Here is a 20,967-nt window from a genome sequence, read left to right on the forward strand (position 1 = left end):
AAATTTACCTTTCATTGGTTTCTATTAAATTTTATTGTCAAATTACTAAGTTTGATGATATATAACAGTTGATGGAGTTTTACTCTTTATTTCTCACAGGTTCATCGATTTGTGATTTTCATGGTACTAACTCAATTTAAGGAAAACTAATGGAGAGTGAATTTGTCATAAATGTATTAGTTTGAGATTTTTTATGATAAATAATTTGTTTTAGATAAATTTATCATAAGTATACTAATTTGGAGTTTTTTTGTGCCATTAACACTAGAAGTTTCAATCCATTTTCTGAAAAACAAGGTGGAAAAGTTTTTCCTGGAAAGAAGGTCAGAATATATTGATGGGGCAGAACCTCTAGGGCTCTCTACCCATAGCTTATGGACTTTCAATTTTGAGTGATGGTATAGTCAACTAGGTATATTGATAAGTTTAACAATCATACTGAGATGAATCCTGAATGCACCATTGCATATATGCATGTTAGGATAAAAAAGAACACGAAAAAAGGAGTGCATGAAAACTAGTTTCATAAAGAGGACAAGGTACCGATTGACGGACATTAAAATTCCTAGCATAACAAAATTTAAATCTCAGATCTCAAATCTCTAGCTCATAGAAAGTAAAGTGAACTACCACGCTTTAGCTCCTAGCCAGCCTTGTAAATAGGTTAGCAACGAATTTAGGATAACAATTCCTATAATAAATGAGAAAAGAAGTAGCGATTGGTCAAACTTGATAGAGTCCGTGCAAAGCATAAACACTCTCTTGCGAGAGGATTATTAACAATGCTTGACATTATGTTCGCGATATTGTTGAGTACTATCAAGCCGCATATCCTTATGCTTATGGAGACTCGAATCAGTGGGGGGATCAAGTGGAGCGAATAATCTCTGAAACTTCTGGATTTGTTGGAGGAACTTGGGTTCGTTAGGATGACCTGGATTTACAGGTTCAGCTATTGGGTAGGATTGAAGAGATACATCGTGCGATTGAGGTCGGCAATGCTTATTCCTCTTCCAACGAAAATTGGTTGCTGTATTGCATTTATGCTAGTGGTAAATGAGAGGTTCGTGTCATTTTTTTTATGAATAATTAGGTAAATGTCGCTAATTCTTCAGATATGCCTTAGATCGCTACGAGGGAATGTAACGAAATAACTTGCAGTAATAAGAAACTAGGTGGTAGAAAAGCTAATAGCAACAGAAATAATAAATTTCTTGATTGTTTGTGATTGTTGCGGATAATGGATATTGTTTTGTTGGACCTTGTTTTCCCTGGACGAGGTTGTTCGGTCAGGATACTCTTATCCTAGAGAGACTTGATGAGGCCTGCTGCAATCATAGTAAATGACAAAGGTTGACTGAACAGAAGAAAAAGACAAAGGGCGGTGATGTCCGTTGGGGGAGAAACCGGATTGGAAGATCCAGCAGGAGGTTGAGTGCTAGACCTTTGCTTTTGCAAAAGAGCCCAGATGACTTTTGACATCAGCAGGAGGTCATTGATAGTCTGTTCCAAGGCACCACCCCTCTTTATCAACTCCTTTTTGGGCCATTCTTATGGGATTTCTAGGACCTATTGTTGGAGGACACTAGGGCAAACCTTCTATGATCCCACATCACCCAAGTTTCTAATCAATAAAGATTTGATCTTCGACGAGACTATAATGCTTTGACAAAGGAGTCTTGAGACACAATCGGCAAAGCAAACAAATCATGGTGTCAGTAGTGATGTAGAGTTTCAAATGAAGCCTCTAGAGATCTCAGAGGTAACACAAGTTGAAACTGTAAATGAGACTATAGTTGGTGAAGTCAATGATTGTAAACAACTAATATAGCTATAGCACACTATAGATATGGGTAAACGGAAAAGGAAAATTAAACCATTGGCACATTATGGTTATATAGATGTTGCTTCTACATTGACTATAGATGATGAGGTAGAGACAGATGATGAGGTAGAGACAGATGAGCTTTCATCTTACCTTGAGGCGATAACTAATTTTGAGTCATTGTAGTGGCTAGGGACCATGAGCATACAGATGGAATCATCCCATTAGAATCAGACATGGGAGCTGGTCAAAATACCCAAGAGCTAGATGATTGTTGGAAGCAAGTAAATCTACAAACGGAAAGAAAGCGTTCTTGGTGTCAAGGTTGGGAAATATAAGGCGAGACTTGTTGCGGAGGGGTATACACAGTAAGAGGGAATTGACTACATATGAGGCTTTCTCTCTAGTAGTAAGACATATTTTTATTCGTGTTTACTTGCCTTAGTTGCTGCACAAGATCACGAGCTGGAGCAACTAGATGTGAAAACGACGTTTCGTCATGGTGAGCTGGATGAGCTGATTTACATGAGGCAACCTACTACTCTAGTAAGGAAGACTAGGTTTTCTTATTAAAGAAATCTTTATATAGGCTGCAATAGTCTCCTATATAGTGGCATAAGCATTTTGATACTTTCATGGCTAGTCAGGACTATTAGAAAAGACAAATGGAGAGCTATGTTTACTTTAGGAGATTGGGGGATGGGTTCTTGATTTATCCGTTATTGTACATTGATGACATGTTGATAGCAGTCAAGAATATGTCTAATATTGATGCACCGAAGAGGTAGTTGAGTACTGAGCTTGAGATGAAATATTTAGATGTTGCAAAGAAAATATTAGGTATGGGGATTTTGCATCGAGGAGAGTCTGGACTTTTATGTTTATCTCAAAATAAATATATTGAGAAGATTGTGGCATATTGTAAAATGCAGTCAACTAAATCTATGAGTACACCTTTAGCAAATCACTTTTAAACTTTCGGATAAGTTATCATAATAGACTAAGAAAAAGGAAGAGCATATGTCCTGTGTTACTTATTCTAGTGTGGTAGATAGCAATTGTATGTGTTATGCGCCTGACATTTCACAACCATGAGCCTATTTAGCCGCCATTACATGAAGTAACTTGGTAAAACTCATTAGAAAGCTATGAAGTGGATCCTCAAATATTTGAAGGGGACAACAGATGTTATTATAGTATATTGAAGGGACAAAAATGGTAGTGAGATCACTAGTTATGTGGATTCATATCACGACAGTGACTTGGATGATGGTATGTCTTTAGTAGGGTATGTGTTTATACTATCAAGTTGTGTAATGAGTTGGAAGGCATATGTACAAGACCACATTGCCTTGTCTTTAACAAGGTAGTGGTAGTGACCTTCATAGTGAAGGAGGCGAATGGTAGAAGGGTTTGCTTTCCAACTTTGGGTTAGAATATAAAAGTATTGTTATACACTGTGATAACCAAAGAGCGATATATCTAATATATAAACCAATTTATCATGAGCGAACGAAGTACATTGACATTGAGTATCATTTCATTTGAAATGTCTTGGGGAAGGGTAAGTTGTTGTGAAAAAGGTAGTGACAATAGATAACTTGACATACATTATGACTAAGCCTATTCTTTTGGCAAAGCTCAAGCTTTGCTTAAGCATAGTAGGCATCTACGGAAAGTAAGTGCCTATTGAGGTTAGAGTGAGCAAGATGAACTAATTGAATCAGGAACTACTTTGACTAGACCGGATCGGACCGCTAGTTCTAGGCAAATCCAGGGGGTGTTGGTTTGGTTCCCAATTCTAAAAATTAGAACTGGTGTCTATTAGTTTGGTTCCTCATTCCAAGTGAAAACTAGATTGATCCAACCAAACCAACTATACATATTTTTATTTTTTAAAATTTCTTAAAAATAGCAAACTCTAATAAAATCTCTCCTTATCTAGTTCTTCGTCTTTCCTCTCACCTCACATCTTGCTCCACATCGACACTCTTAACTCTTTCCCTCTTGCCTCTCATGCCTCACTCTTTCCACTACTCAGCTCTTGCTTGACTCACAGATGTCACTCTCGGCTCTCACTCGACTCATAGTCTCAAATGGCCCAACCATTGGTGTAATTAATAAGTTTTTCTTGTCTTTGGATTGCTGACTTCTGTTGTCTCTACTTTTTTCTTAGATTTCGATAGCTTGTTTCCAAGAATCTGGTCGTACAGGGTTTGCGGATGGAGATTTGCATAGACAGACTTTGATCAACTCTGCGAGCTGATGCTCATTGTTTTGGATCATTTAATCTCGAGATTCTATCGTAGTATCGCCTAGGACCTCTAATTTAGGGCTTAGATTACTTGCATTGTTTTGGATCGTTTAAGCTCGGACCGTTCACTAATAACCTACCTGATTTGAAGTGAAGCTAGAGGCCTCTTGGCTGAGACTAGCATTTAGTTCTGCCCAAACCATTCTCCCGCTTCTACTAAATATGTCTCGTCCATTGCCATTTTGAATTCACTTGGCTTACTTTTATGAAACTGTGCTTGACTCTTAAATCGGGAGGGCAAAAAAAAAACCTAACGTGGTCTTCCTTACGTCTTTTCTAACGTACAAAACAATTACAGAAGATAAAATTAACCGACTTATCCATGTATTGCTCATAGGGGAATATCATTCCTTGTTTTTCCCTGCCATAGTCCTCCACGATGATTAAATTGGCTTTATAAGGATCAAAGAGACAGCCCATTGTGGACAAAGATTGTCTATGCTTTTTTTTTTTTTTTTTCTAGTGGGAAATGTCAAGGCTTGTTTATTGAGATGTAGACCTATCAAACAGGTAAGTCAGATTAGGTTTGAGCCGAGTCATATAAGGTCCAACCGAAATTAACCTGTTTATGACCCATTTATCGTTAAACAAATTTCCTAACCCATACCCAACCCAACCTATTTAACCAAATCTAGGAAAGCTTGTTTCTTATGATTGTTTAAAAAAAAAATAATATTGCTAAAACACTTTCATGAAATACAAATCTAGTGGACAATTTTTATAATTGTTTAAAAAAAAATTGAGACTCCATTTGTTTCTTAAAAAATATTTTCAAAGAAGTCATTTTCTAGGAAAATAACAATATTTTATGATGTTTGACTAAAATATGAAAATAAACTAAAAAATATTTTCCACCATTTGTTTTGGAAAATCTAATCTGATTTGATTTTCCTCCATGTGCTCCTTTTAGTATTTTTATTTTATTTTCTAAAAATAAAATCTTAATTATTTTTAATTTTAATTTTCTTTTCTTATTTTTCATTTTTCTTCTTCTTCAACTAGTCACAAGCCACATGCAAGGTTGCACCTCACCAAATCGCCGAGGCTCAAGCCGTGCTAGACTTGGTAAGGCCTTGACCCCACTTGATTAGTGAGCTCGAGCTTTGCCAACCTCAGCAAGTTCCTCCTTCGCTTGGTCACCACCGGCCATTGATCGAGGAAGATGGAAGAAGGAAGACGAAAGAAAAGGAAAGGAAAAAAAAATAATTATAATTATAATTATGGTTTTCTTTTAATATTTTTATGAGGTTGAAAAGGGAGAGAAAGAGTGTGTGTGAGCCTAATGGGTTGGAAATGGGTTTTAAACTCAACTCATTTACACCCATTTATTTTAGCCTTTAAATTTGATACTCATATAAGGTAAGCTTTTTAAAATTGAAGTAACCCATATTTGACCCTTTTATACTTTAAATGGTTCATACGTGGGTTTAAGACTTATTTTAACAGGTCTATTGAGATGATGCATTTCTAGCCTTGGTTCTTTTGTACTTTGAATGTATGTCTTGCCTCGTGAGTACTTAGAATTTATTTTTATTTATCAAACTCGTAAAATTATGTTTGTTTTAGTGAATTTGTAGTAGTTGTCCTAGTTTGCACAAGGAATCCATCTCACAGCTTGAAGAAAAGTTGAATTTGGTGGGTGTTCTTGTTTGATAGCTCCAATTTATGTTTTGCTTGATTCAGGTGATCTATTTAAATGTTAGTGGAAGTGGATTGATCCAATGATGCTATGAATCCAGTAATGAACTCACTAGAATATGAATGTGAAGAAGACTTCGAAGAGGCATCCGATACAAACAAGGTATCTAATAGGATTAACAATCTAGCTTTATTTTTGTAAAGGAACAACTAGAAAGGGGAAAACTAAGGTGTTCTGCATTTATTGTCGGGTCAAGTATACATACCATGTTAATAACGATACTTTTGCTATGTTGAAACACTTGAAAAGGTGCAACAAGTATCTTTGCAATGTAAATAAAAAGCAAAATTTATTTGCTATATGTATGGTAGATTGGACTCAAATGACAATGAAACATACCAGTATTGATAGTGTTAATATCTTAACAACATAAAAACTTGATCAAGATCTTTGTAGGCAAATGCTTGTTCAGATGATCATATCGGATGAATAACCTTTTTCAATGGTTAAGCGTGTCAGGTTATGTGATTTCATTAATTAGTGACATCCTCTCTTCAATCACATCTCATGATTTATGGTAGTTAGAGATTACATGAAGTTATATCTTTATGAAAAAAATGAGTTTAAAGACTTACTTTTGCAAGCTTAAGTCTAGGGTTGCACTTACGGACGATACATGAAGATCAATTGAAAACTTAAACTATTTATTTCTCACTACATATTGTATTGATGATGACTGGAAATTGCACAAAATAATCATTAATTTTGTAGTGATGTCTAGTCACAAAGGCAAGGATAATGGGAAAATGGTTGAAAGATGCATCTACAAGTGGAGAATAGAGAAAAAAATGTCCATAATCACTTTGAAAAATGCTAGTTCGAATAATGTTGCCACTAGTTTCTTGAAAAATAAAATATCAAGAGATAGGCTATTGATCTTGATGATGATGTTATACACATGAGAAGCACAATTCATCGAGGTATGTAATTCTATTACACATATTCAAAACATGGCTAGATCTATGAGGAGTTCTCTCGTGAAAGTTAAAATACTCCAAAATTGCATTAAGAAAGCAATGATCACTTATAAGGGTTTAATTTGCCCTGGTGTCACAACTAGGAGAAACTCCACTTAGCCATGCTAGACAATGTCTTAAAGTTTAGAAAAGCTTTTGAATGGATGAAAGATCTTCCTTCCTTCTTAACTGAGCTTGACTATGAAATTCCTACACATAAGCCAAAATTCTTTCTATATTTTTGAAGAAGTTTTATAATGCCACCAATAAGATGTTTGAGACTCTATATATCACTTCAAATGATTATTTCAATGAGATAGCTACTTTAGATAGAACTCTTAAACTAGCGGAGAAGGTTTCAAATCCTAGGATGAAAGCTATGGGTGCAAAGATGAAAAATAAGTTTGACAAATATTATGGAAGTTTTGAAAAAGTTAATATGATGGTCTTAATTGTAGTAATATTGGATCCGAAGAAAAAAAATAGTTATGTGTGGTATTATTATAGACTAAACTATGATGATGGTGCAAAAGTTGATGAGATGAAGGATAAAATGAGAATTGCCTTGGAACCTTTGTTTCATTTTTATGAAAAATATTATTTTGGTTCTTGTGATAGAAATTTAGGTGGTCAACTTTTAATTGCCATGAGGAGGGTAACAAGGACGACCTTAATTTGGGTTATGAATTTCGATTTGAAAAAGGCATATGAATTCTATCTTCACAAGGAGAAAAAAAGTGTTCATGAGCAACTTATTTGAGCTTGATAAGTATCTTAAAGCCAAACATGAAGAAGATCATGATCTCGACCTTTTGATATGGTGAAAAACTATTGGCCAAAATTTTAAAATCTTTTTTTTTTTTTTTATGGCTTGGGATATTTTGTCTCTTTTTGTAATAACACTTTAAAGTTGACTTTAAGTACATTTAGTCACATGCTTGATGGCTTTCAAAATTTTTTGACTCAAAGAGTGGTGAAAGCTTTGATTTGTATTCAAGATTGGTTGAAAATGGTTACCATGACAATTAATGTTGAAGAGGGCATTGAGAATGTAGAAAAGTTTGAGTAGAATAAGTCATGAATATATTTTTTATCTTGTAATTCCTTTGTATATCTAATGAATAAATAATTTATTTAATATTTCATTTTTGTTTTATGATGATGTTCACTCAAAGCTCGCTAGAAGTTAAAGTAGAAGAAATATATGTGGTGAGATTTTCCATTTTTTATTTAAGTTTAATTTCTAGTGATTCTAGTTTGTAACTAATGTTTGGTGATCATAAATACTTATTGTAGGACTATTGATGAGTTTAGCCATAGTTTTTGGGTTTTCACTTTGATTATATTTTGCTTACTTGATCAAAGAGCCCGTTCCCCAAGGGACGCAACACTAACTAATTCAATGAGATGTGTGGAGTTTGGCAATTTAATGTAAAACAACGTCTTTCACTTGCATAGATTTTGGACTTTGATTTTTTTGTTATTTCTTATAAACTTTGTTCTAGATTAGTTATGACCATGTTTTTTTTTTTTTTTTATCATCTATATTGGTTCTTTATCAATGTGCTTCTACAAGAGTTATGGGGTATGATTGTTGGGCCGATGCTCTCTACGGTGATTGTAATGTTGGACATTCGTCATAGACTTGGAACTTGATAAGGAATTAGTTAGCAGTTCATCTAGGCTAGAGTGAGTGTTCAAGTGACTAAAAGTTTGAAATTGATTCTATTCAGATTGTGGAGAAATTTCAAATTGTTATTGCTTTAACTATGTCCTCTCTTGTTTTTTCTCCCCATGCATTGAGGTTGATGTGGGTTTTTCAAACCAAATAAGGAGTGCTATTTCCAATTTGACGTATTTCATTTAATCAATGAAGCTAAGACAAATAGGCAAGAGACTTAGGGTTAGGTGCAATGATCCCCATCATCATCATGATCTTGAGCATTGACTTTCCCGCACTTCACAACATGATCATGGAAAGGACACAATATGAACGCCACTTAAAAGAGCTTAAAGAACCAATCAATAGCGGAGCTCGAACACAATCCTTGAATTGATTTCTAAATTACCTGAAAGGTGTGGAGGTCATTTATGGGCTGTGTTTAATGAATGCATTGTGTTGCTATCGGCATATGAATCTCCCTAGCAATGCCCTATCCTTGCTCAAGATGCTCTCTCTTTCCAGGCTTTTGGTTCTAATTTTAAGAGAGAGAGAGACTTAAGTGATGTATCTCTTTTGGACTTTTGACTTTCATATTTCATTGGATTAGATTGGATCGGTTGGTCGGGTCTGTTCCCGATCTTAGGTCTAGTTGGTCCCAAATCCTAGTCCAATCAATCCAATCCTTGGTTCCAAAAACTAATCAATCCTCTTGATCTGGTCCCCGATTCTTGAGGAGGATTGGATCGGATCGGATCGGGAACCAATCATCCTTAGTCAAGATGTTAAGAGAGTAATTAGATGATAAATGCAATAACTTGACTTCCAACTTCGAGTCAAGTTAAAGATGGATAATTATTAAATTTATGTCTCAAATTTGAGCTATTCACAAGACCCTACTCAAGTTGGCTGATCACCAGACAAAGGAGAAGTTCTTGGCCACTAAAAGACAAAAGAGACACTTTTATTTTGTGAAATATATATTTCCATGGTAGACAAGTGCACTCATTTGCCTTTCTTTTGTGGGCGAACAAGAAGAAGCAAGTGGGGCCAAGAGAGAGGAAAGAAAACTAAAAGAAAAATATATGGAGTGTTTACTTTTGCAAAGCCCTAGGTATAGTCCTCCTTGAAATGTAGGCCCCCCACGTGTTTTGAAAGGCGGCCGCACAGTGAAGAAGCGTGTGGGTTTCTTTGCCGTGAACATTTGCCACCCAGTGAAAGGGAGCTTGACTTGTTCAAAAAAAAAAAAAAAGGAGCTTGACGGCCGCGCAAGACTTCCTGGTGATCCGCCGCCCAGTAAAAGCGTGTGGTTCATCTTGGTTCGGTCTTGAACACGTCAATTTGTGCTTTGAGTATTTATATCTAAGGAACTTGTTTTATTTATAAACACTTTTAATTTAGATATGATTCAAACGTGCAAGTAATCACAACTTTAATTCTCATATTATAATGAATAGCTAATAACTCTCCTCAAGGATGTAGATTTTAATAGTCGGAAGAAATCACGTAAATCTTCAATATCTTTTATTATTTCTCATTTATTTATTTGATAATTTTGCATTGAATTAATTGCAAGATCCCCATTAGCTTCCACGTTTATTAATATTACAAAGTTAGGTTATTTTACCTTTTTAGATAGAGAAATCCATTTGTTTATCTTATTCTCAAGATGTGTTTCTTTAGGTTTTCATCGCACTCGCTCATTGAAAAGTAAATACTCAACACAATTGATTAAGCTTTCCATTGAATTTGAAATTACCGATTGAAAGAGATTGCGATGTTAATTCAATATATATGGGACTCAATTTCATGCAGCATTGATGCCAATTTAGATTTTGCTAAGATGAGAAACTAATGAGCTTAAAAGATCATACCCTTCTTGTTGTCCAGAATTCACGTGGAAGAGTTTTGATGAACTTCATTAACTTGTTATCAGTAAGTTTTGGAGTAATTTGTCCAACTAGGTTCCTCCATCTTATGGCATATTTTTAAATGACCCACTCTTCTTTCAATATGCTTGAGATTCTCACAAGAAAAAAGTGGTGTCAATGTTGAATTTGTAATGTTTAATAAACACATTAGCCACTTCACCTGAGGTCTCAAGAAGTTTTATGTTCTGTGAGGTGTACCATTTTAGGCGGGCCTAGTTAAGCTTGCCTGGAATGATTCATCCACTCGCGGTACATGTGCAAATGGGTTTTTAGGTAGAGATTCCATGTACTTCTCGAACTCTAGCATTCTGAATTTTTTAACATCTTGACCTTTGCATAAATGGATAAATTGAATGGAGATGAATTCTGTGACACTTGCAATTGCTTCAGCTTTTCTTCTAGCTTCACAAAGCATTTATCGTGCTACGTTGTGAACATGTTTCGAAGTTGAGCTTTCTCCATCGTGACTTGAGGTGGGTCCTCTTTTAGTCCTGACATGTCATCATCGCTGCTACTGCCTCAGTTGCCACCAGCAAATGTTTACGGCAATATTAATTCAAATGGTGTTGGAGTGAGAACAAGCTTGCTCACCTGTTTCGAGAGTTGTTGGAGTGCACTAACAACCTGTTTCATCTTACTTTCCATACTCGCGAGATGGCTTGGCATGTATTCATTGGCTTACTTTGTTCTCGCTCTTCACTGAGTTCGAATTGGTGAATGGTCCGTGATTACCTATTTGTGAACAACAAGCATATGTAAACATAAGCTGTAAATAGGAAGCCGGTCCATGACAATGACCAAATCCCACCCCTTTTGTTTATTCATGAAAAATTTGGACATGGAAGGAATTTCCTAAAATTGGACTAGGGAAATAAAGACATTTGACATGCTAGTATGGACTAAAAAGATATCAAATTTGAAAAGGAAAAACTTGAAACAACAAAAGCATGAATTGAAAACAAATTCTCGAAAGCTTTGTTCCCCATTTTCTTTTCAAAAAGACTTAATGACAATTATTTCCAAATTGGAATGACCATGGTATTAAATCCACAACTAACCTAAACTAATTGCGAACTAATTGAGAAATATGGGAAAGTAAGTAAATTCCAAAGTGCAAGGATAGAAAACTTAACTAAAGAAAATCGATAGCAATCACATAGAAATGCACATGATACATGCAATTCGATTTCTAACTAAGAAGGCTTAATGAAGTTAAGAGGTGATCTGACTGTTGCAGTATTGCATCGTGTCAGATCCTCTCAACCTCGACTCTACTTGAAGAATTTCAGCAAAAAGAAAGGTAACCTCTATATCACGGTTTCACTTCAAGGTGGTAACTATCTTAATATCATCTTCAAATATCCTGTGGCATCTCAAGTCTAGCGGCAGGGTTGTGTGTGCCACAATGTGGTGCTAAAACATTAAAGCATGCCCAACAATTTATAATCACAAAACATTTATCTCAACAAAATTAATATTTATCTCTAATCTACTAACTTGCAAAAATACCCTAGTTAGAGAAATATTTAAACAAGACAAAAAAACCTAAGTCCACAAAAACAAATCATTCCTAACAGTCGCCAAGCTGTCACTACCTCTTCCAAGCCCTACGCACAAACATGAATGCTAATAGTTTGTTAAGTCTAGACTTAGTCCGAGCTTTCCCAGGCCCACCAATTCGCAATTTATGATTCGAGTTTTTTATCAGTAAGTTATTTTGATTGAGTAGTTGCCATTAATTGTTTTGAGATGGGTCGATTAAAAAGCCAAGTAAAATATTGGAGAAAATTTTACTCCTATGTAACTAGATAAATTAAGATCTATGACTTGATTACATTAGTTAATCGACTAATGCTCTTTCGATACATAATCTTGTTTAAACTTCAAGAAAAGTGTTTGTGTAGCATTTTTTTTTTTTTTTTTACCAATCATGATTCAATTCCTAACTTGGCTAAGGAAATAGCAATTCATGCATCATAAGGGCATAATTGGAATAAAAGGAAATGTGCATACAACAATCTAACATTTGCTTATGAGAACTTAAACACAATCTCTCTCTCTTTCTTTTTTTTTTTTTAGGATTTTCACATATTTTAAGGAAAACCATTCAAAATCTATTTTTAAGCTTTTTCCTTTTTTTTTTTCCTTTTTTTTTTTTTTTGGAAAAAATAAGCATTTTTGGTTTTTTTTTTCAAATAAATATTTTTTAATAAAATAAAAAATTAATTAATTTTTTTATTTATTTTATCCGAAAATGGGACTCGGGCTGGGCCTTCGAGCCTAGTCTGAGTTTGGGCTGCTGCTGGTCTTAGGGTTCGGGCCAAGGACTCAAAACACAAGGAAAGAAATGGGCTTAATGAACTTAAAACCAATTCAATCACGACAAAACAAAATCCAAGCCCACTAACCAAAAGAAAAACAAATCAGGCCCAACGGTAAAACTCTTTTTTCTCTTCTTTTTTGCTCTCTCTGCCCCCTCCGACGCGAGTTGCTCGCAGAAGGGATGAACCGACGAAGTGCCAACGGCGGAGGGGCCCATAGGCCTGCGCGAGACCGAGACTCGAACTCATACTGGAATCTACAAGGGAAACTCATCTTCAGAACGCGCAGCAAGCCATGAGCATAAATAAGAAAACACCCATCATGCATATAACTTGGGCATTTTATCAAACAAGCGGCGCGCATCATCCGAGGAGTGAGAAACGCGAACAACAGAGCTCGAGCTCAAGTCGATATCCGCAGCAATCGACAAAATAGGCCCCGAGATCGTAGTACGCACACAAATGAAGCTGGAACTTGCACGAATCGGACAACATCAGCCCGGTCCGGCAAGCCCGAAACAGAGCATAAGGGAAAGATTGTTCAGGTGAAGAAGCCCTACCCGGCTTGGTGGTGTTGGACGGTGGGCGAGCTCGATAGATCGGGCTACGCTCGTCTGTCTCACGCATCTCTGAGCCAGGATCCTCGGGAAATCGACGCCCAAAAGAATGGCGAACAAAACCGAACGAAAATCCACCATGAGCTCAGGGAGAGGGGTATCGCCGGTGAGTCGTCGGCCAGCTTTCGAGTATGTTTGTCGATGGAGAGCCCTCACTCACTCTTAGTCTCTCACTCACCCTCTCCGCTCATGGTTTCTATTGGTAGTTTGTTTGTAAAACAAATTAAGGGGTGCCTTATCCCATATCGAAAAAAATGTGAGTATACATGTGAAAGAAATTCAACACTAATAAACAATAATTATTTTTTATTCATTGGAAAATTATGATTTATTTTTACAAAAATTAACCATAACGTCCCATTGAAACAGTGCAGTTGTTCACGAATAAGTTACGGTTTTTATTTATTATTTATTTAATTATGAATTTTATTATTTTTCTAATAGTTATCTCAAAGGTTGTACCTGTTCAAATATAATTTCTTAATCTTTAAAATGTTGTGTTTATTTGGATATAACTTTTTGCTTTTTACTATTAAATGTCAAACATGTTGGTTTAATTAATAATCTTTATCACGCCTTGATCCTCAAGTACACGACAACTCTCGTTTACTTAGGTCATTTTGAATGCGACATTCCAAAAGGCATTGCCAACCGATTTGTATTAACTTAGACATAAGCGGAAGTGGAATACAATCACCCAACCATTCAAATAGGGATAGCTTAATACACACACATTAGTAACCACATCATTCCATACAAACTATTTCCAGACAAACTAAGCAATACAACAACATCGTAACCTACTACGCCACTTCAAAAACAACCCGAAAGCGCAATCATATCCATTTACAAAAGGGTCTCGGGGGTAAACCTAGCATCTCTAATACTATGAGGGCAACTTCAAAAAGTGATGCATTCCCACTATCACTTAGCTCCTTATAGGCTCCATGTACTAGGGCTCCGGCTCGACAATCATGTTGAGGTCAGCCTTTAGATCAAGCACTGCCATTAGGCACATCTAGATCCATCACATCCCATATAGTGTTCCCAAGTCCTGCACCTGGAAGTCCATCAAAATCTCGAATGGGGCCATACAAGTCGTCCTCTTTCAGGTTGAACGGTACAAGCAGGTTCTTTAGCTCCGGTCGGAGGCCATTCCTGAACCTCCTAGCTCTATCTATTGGATCCTCTATCAGTCTTGGGGCATACTGAGATAGCTCTACAAACTTGGCCTTATACTGGTCTACTATCATCAAACTTTGACGAAGGCATTATAATTTCTCCATCTTTTGTTCCCTAGCACTATAAGAGAAGTATTTTCCATTAAAAGCTTCAACGAAGGTGTTCCACTCCGGAACCTTGCCTTCTAGGAACGCTATTCCTTTGGTGGCCCTTCACCAAGTGCTTGCATTTCCCTACAGCTGATAAATTGCAAGGACAGCCTTCTCTTCCTCAGTGTACCTCAGCAGTGCGAAAGCCTTCTCCAAGTCCTAGATCCAGATGGCTACAGCCTCGGGATCACCTGCTCCTGCGAACCTCAGTGGGTTCAACTTCAGGAATTGCTCTACAAGCTTATGCATTGGCCTCTCAGCAATCACGTGCCTAAGTGGAACTTTAGCAGGTGCGACTGCATTAGCAACATCAACATTGGTGACAGCAGTAACGGTAGTGGCAGTGGTAGTGGCTTGATTTTGGGCCTACTATCCCATTAGATTCCTAAGAGTCTCGAGCGCCTAAATGATCCCATCGATTCTAGGATCGCTAGGGGCTGCTACACCAGCACTAACCAGCGGCAGCACTATCCCACTTACGCTAGCCTAAGCCTGCGCTCTGTTGGAGAAAACTTCCTTATTTGTTTTGAAGCTGACAAAACGTTTCCATCAGTCTAGTCTAAAAACTTGCAGACTCTTTCATCAAAGTCTAAAGACCGCCAGACCGCCAGACTCAAGATTTAAAGTTTGCCCTCATTGATAGTTTCTAGATTGACAACGAAGACTTATTCAGAATCGAGTATTTCTTTAAAGATTTGATTCGAGCGGCTAAAGAAGTTCTCACGGTTGGAGATAGCATCTCAAGATCTATTATTCGTTTTGAAATTAATTCGAGTAATTTGGATCAGTTGATTGGCGAAGTATACTTGAAATGTTCTATTTATGGAAACCTAAATTCTGATTGTATGGGCGAGCAGGATTGGTGGGCTATCATCACATTCCTTAAGTAACTCGAGATCTCCCTAATTGATTATGTCCTACGGGTAGATTGGAATAACTCCTTTGGAAGGTGCCAGTAGTTATGAAGGCATGGAAGAGTAAATAAGGAAAACACTATAGTTATTCAAGTGTATGTGCGATAGAAAATTTTCAAAGTTTCTACACTGTGGATTCAATTGTTGAGCGTAAATTTGTACTCAAAAGAGAGTTTTGATACTTGTGAGACATTGAGGAAGTGTAGCAAAGTCTCTACACTATAGAATCAAGGACGTGATGCTGTAACGACTCTTTTGATTCATAGTGAAATCCAGCCGGTGGGCTGTCAGTGTGGGAGAGTGGACGTAAGCTTTGATTAAGCCAAAGTTTTTATTTTGGATCACTTAAGTGCTAAAAAGTTTGAAAATTGATCATTTTGGTGCCAATGCCGGTTTGATTGACTGGAAATCCGACGTGACATTTTTTTATTAATTTTTAAAACTGATGTGGCTTGCAGGAGAGTACAATCAGCATTTAAACAACAAAACGACATCATTTGGTGTCTTTCCCCCAATTTAAAACCCTAAATCCCCAAATTGAGAGAGAGAGAGAGAGAGAGAGAGAGAGAGAGAGAGGAAGGCATGGCATGGGCTTCCTGTCGTTGTCTTCTTCCCTAAAGAACAGCACCGGTATTAGCACAACACCGCTTTCAGTTCATCCAACATTGTTGACAAGTCCAAGCTCCTATCCTCCTCCTCCTCTCCTCCTCCTTCTCCTTCCACCTTCAGAAGGACCCGCTTCAGCCACTTCCTGAGCAGAGCCCAATCTGCCATCTCCATATGCACCCTCCTTATTTCCCTTGCCCTCCTCGTCTTCGCTCTCTCTACCTTCAACCCCCCTTTTTTCTCCTCCTCCTCCGCCCTCACCTCCTATTCTTCGCGTCGCTTCTTGCCCGAGCAACAACCTTAGCTTCTCCTTGCTCGCCTAGTCGAGCAACTACGATGGAGGCCGAGGGATGATGGTGAGCAACTACAATAGAGGCCGAGCGACGGCGGCCGAGCAACGACGGCCAAGCGAGCTAGGTCGGCATTGGGCGAGGATTGGACAAAAAAATCCTAATTTCAATCCCCAAATAAATAAATAAAAAATCCCCAAATGAGTTATGCGGCATTATTTTTGTGAGGCCATCTACTTAGAATGGCAAAACGACATCGTTTTCTTAAGGAGGATGGAAAATGACGTCGCTTAAAAGATATGTTGATTTTTTTTTTTTTTTTTGCAATATAAAAGCCACGTAATCATTATTGTCATAATCTCTTGCCGGTGGCATCAAAGTGATCGTTTTTCTTCCGATTTGGCACTTAAGGGATCCAAAATAAAGTTTTGGCACCAAAGTGAGTGACATACACAAGTTTTGGCACTAATAGTGTACTTACGATCAACCTCAATCACAAAGAAGATTGGCACAAAACATGAGTAATTTTTATGTCTTACTGACATGCTAAAATCCTATGAAAAATTATATATGTAGAATGTGATGTCTTGATGAGTTTTTTTATGAAGACACCTAAGTCTAATTTGGTTCACATTAGCCTACACAAAAATGGCAAAACATAACAGTAAAATGGACTTCACAAAGTGCAGCAGCATTAATGCATTTTCACATGAATTATGCCTAGCTAGAAATTGACCTAGTAAACGATGATCATTTGGCATGAATTATACCTAGTTAGAAAGCTTGTAATGCATAATGAGGATGTGAATCCAATTGAATTCATTTAAGCCCTCATTTCAAGGCAAGCATAGGTCGAACTCAAAATAGGGCAGCTAAGGAAGATTTTTCAAGGTTTTACCTAACCAAATCAACTCAAAATTCTGAAAAAAGAAAAAAGAAAAAGATATGATATGACCAAGTCATTTTTGTTCAATTTCCATGAGAAATCATCTTCAAAATATAAGCACAAAAATCAGTAGAAAAATGGCAAATAGACAATTTGTCCAAAGATAGAACATCAGAAAATTGCACAAAACACAACAAAATTGACCAAATTCCAAGGCATAATTTAGGTACCATACAACGTCCATTCAGAGTCTATAACCTATCAAATCGAAGCTCGTTGAACCTAGATCATATTCTTGAATGACTCGAGGCCAAAAAAACAATGTTTACTACCTCAAATCGACCTTGACAACAAGTCACATACATGCATACGATTTTTGCAAATCAAGGTGAAACAAGAACATTCAAGTTCAAACTCATCATCAATCCTCATAAAATTATCGCAAATCATCATGTAACATTCAAAACTTCAAATCTAAGTGCAAAACATGATCCTAGGGGTCAAATCCTAACCCCAATCAACTAGTTCAATCTTGCTTCGTAGGATTCATGATTCGAGTATTACCTTTTGTGGTTTCATTGAATCAAACGTGATTGGACGATGATCATAACTTTGAATTGGGTCCCAAACTTCGAGGAATGCTAGATAAATGCTGAGGGCTTGTCGAAGGGGTCAAATCACCAATTGGACTGCCGGTTCATGAGTTGAATAGAATCGATTCGGTTTGGACCGATTTTGGATGCTAGTAAAGGATCTAGCTGATCAGAGGACTTTCGGTGGGTATCTAGCCAGGCACCAATCACCAGCACCTCAAGGACTCCTTGATGAAGCTGGTTGAGGTGATCAATGGGCCAAAGAAGGCCGCTAGATCGCTGATCAAGGCAGAGGAGCCACCGGCAAAGGTTTAAGCATGTACGTCAGTCTCCAATTCCAAGAGGAAGCGGCGCCGATCGAAGTGAGTCAGCCAGTTCTCTGGCTGTCAAATGGTGATGAAATGGTGGGGAGGAGACCTACGGAGGTGATGGATGGTGGCACAATGTCTTTGGTGGGAGCTCTAGTGACTGGCAACAGCCACGGCAAAGTGAGAGAGGCAGTGAGGCAATTTGAGCAGGAAAATTGAGAGAGAAGAGAGAATTTCGAAGAGAGATTTGCCTTCAGATTTGCAAAATGTGAATAATGAGCCCCCTTTAAAGTTTTAGAGGGAAAATCTTTATATAATCTTGATTAAAGATCAAATCTTACTGTTGATTCGATCCAATGGTCAAAACTTGATCTAATGGCCTAATTAAGCTCATGAGGGGTTAATCCTAATTAAAGTGTATCTCATGATTGATTGGATGGTCTTCATTCACAAAAAAACGGGAGTTTAAACGTTAATTGCAATTATGGCCTAATTAGGGGTAATTTTGTAATTTCATGAAATCCAGGTATTTTCATAAATCTGGAAAATCAAGGGACGTGAGGATGAAATATACGAGATGAGGCGTCGATAGGCATTCACTAGCAATCGAGAATCAACCAACAAGGGGTCGAACCGGCATCCTCCGTTGGCAGTTGGTTGGACTAATCAAACCGGTTTAAGCGGGTTTGACCGATTCTTGGTCGATCCTATCAATCCTTGTGGGGCAAAATTTTATGTAATTTCTTCTCTCAATGACCAAATTGAAAAGAAAACTTACCTAATTTGAGGGAAAACGGTCTAATTCTAAAGGGATTAGGCCAAATAAACCACATAAGTGCAATCCATTAATATTTTATTGACCTAATTGCTTGATTATCATAAAAATGACCTACACCATGGATTCACATAATTGGACATTACAGGCCAAATCAAACAAATTTTCAATTTCTCAATCTAAATCGCAAATTAATCGAAATTGAATTTAGTTAATATTGTGAGATACCTATTTGACTAATTGCCCATGCTTAGGATAACCTACTGTATTCAAATTGATTTTAAATTGACATCACGACTCTTATGCTAAAAATGAATCGAGGTTGAATAATAAAATTGAGCCTTGATTCGAAAAATTAAACTCTAGTATCAAATGGGTCAACGTGAATTTCCTTAATTGAATCTCATTAGCTTAGTTTTCCTATACCATGGAAGCTGAATTCCTCAAATTGGTAATTTCTCAAGCGAATTTCTTAAAATGAACCTCGGATTCGAACTTATCTCAAGAAAATGAATGGAATGAAAGTGTTTGTTCACAAGTCATGAAGAATTGATTTAGATCCCTAATTAGGGCTAAAAGTGGCAATTCACATTTCAAGAAGACCATTCTTGAAATTGAGTAAACGAGTAAAGAGAAATAGTCCCTAGACCAAATGTCTTAAAAAGAACTAGACCTAATTATGACTAAGATGAAAGTAATTTTAATTTTGGTGGATTTCAAACCAAATATCGAAAAATTTAGAAAATAAGGTTCTTAATTGTTTTCAAAAACTTTTCGACAAATCGAAGTCAAATAGAAACTAAAATGAAGTGTTTTGTGGATTTTTGAATTTTTATTTTTCAATTTTTCTATCAAATGCTTGATTAAAAATCAACCATTTAGTTGACTTTTCCTAAAAAGTTAATTATTGTTACAAATCTTTAAAATTTTCAAAAATTAACTTGGCAAAAGTGAAATTAAGACAATTTTAACATCTTTTGTAGAGTTGACTTTTGATCAAAGAGTTAATAAAAAAGTCAACCCAAAAGTTAACTATTTAACTTTTTTGGCTTTCAATGGAAATGAATAAAAAATTGTTTAAAATGACGAAGTAAAAGAAAGAAATGGAAAACAACACTTTTGGTCAAAAAACAAGCTCTATCGCAATCATAGATCCTAATCTCGTTTTTTTTAAACCTTTAATGGTGCATCAAATAAAAATCAAGTGTCAACAAGCAGTAATGTGAAGAAAAAGATTGTGGAAGAATCTATTTGGTTGAGGAATTTGGTTGAATAGGTGATGCATGAGATAGTTACAAAAGTGGAGGATCTTGCCAAGGACCATGGGTGGTTGTGGAGGTGGAAGCGAAGAGTGAGAGTGTGTATCTACGTTAGACCTTACTCGATGAGGTAGGTCTTAGCGAGCGAACTCAAAGCTCTAGCCCCTAGTTGGAAGGGCTCAAGCTTAGCCATAACATGGAGCTCGAGGCCAAACTAGTTCAACTCATTGCCAAGGTTCCTCCTCACCTGTGACAAGTGAGGCTAGTCTCACTTAGATCATCATGGCCATGGGCAAGGCTACCTAGGAGAGGCTAGCCTCATTCGCAGTGGTGATGGCATCCCAACCCTTGTCCAGATATGGGTGAGGTGGACGAGGTTATGACCCTCTCACCCGCGGCCAATGAAGGAGTCCCAGCCCTTGCTTGTGGCTAGTAAGGGCTTGACGACCCTCACCTTGTGGCTAGTGAGTTGCCGGCAATCCTCACGGGCTATAATAAGAAAATGGCAAAGGAGAGGAGAAGAAAAGAAAGGAAAAAGGAAAGAAATTATAAAATTGAAATATTAATAAAATTGTTTATATTAATGCCAATTGTATCACCTAGGATGGCCGACAATGACTTTAGCAATTTTTCGCTAAAATTAATCAAATTAACTCAATTGACAAAATATAAAAAAAATATA

The sequence above is a fragment of the Eucalyptus grandis genome, chromosome 8, assembly GCF_016545825.1.
Source record: "Eucalyptus grandis isolate ANBG69807.140 chromosome 8, ASM1654582v1, whole genome shotgun sequence".
Classification (NCBI taxonomy): Eukaryota; Viridiplantae; Streptophyta; class Magnoliopsida; order Myrtales; family Myrtaceae; genus Eucalyptus; species Eucalyptus grandis.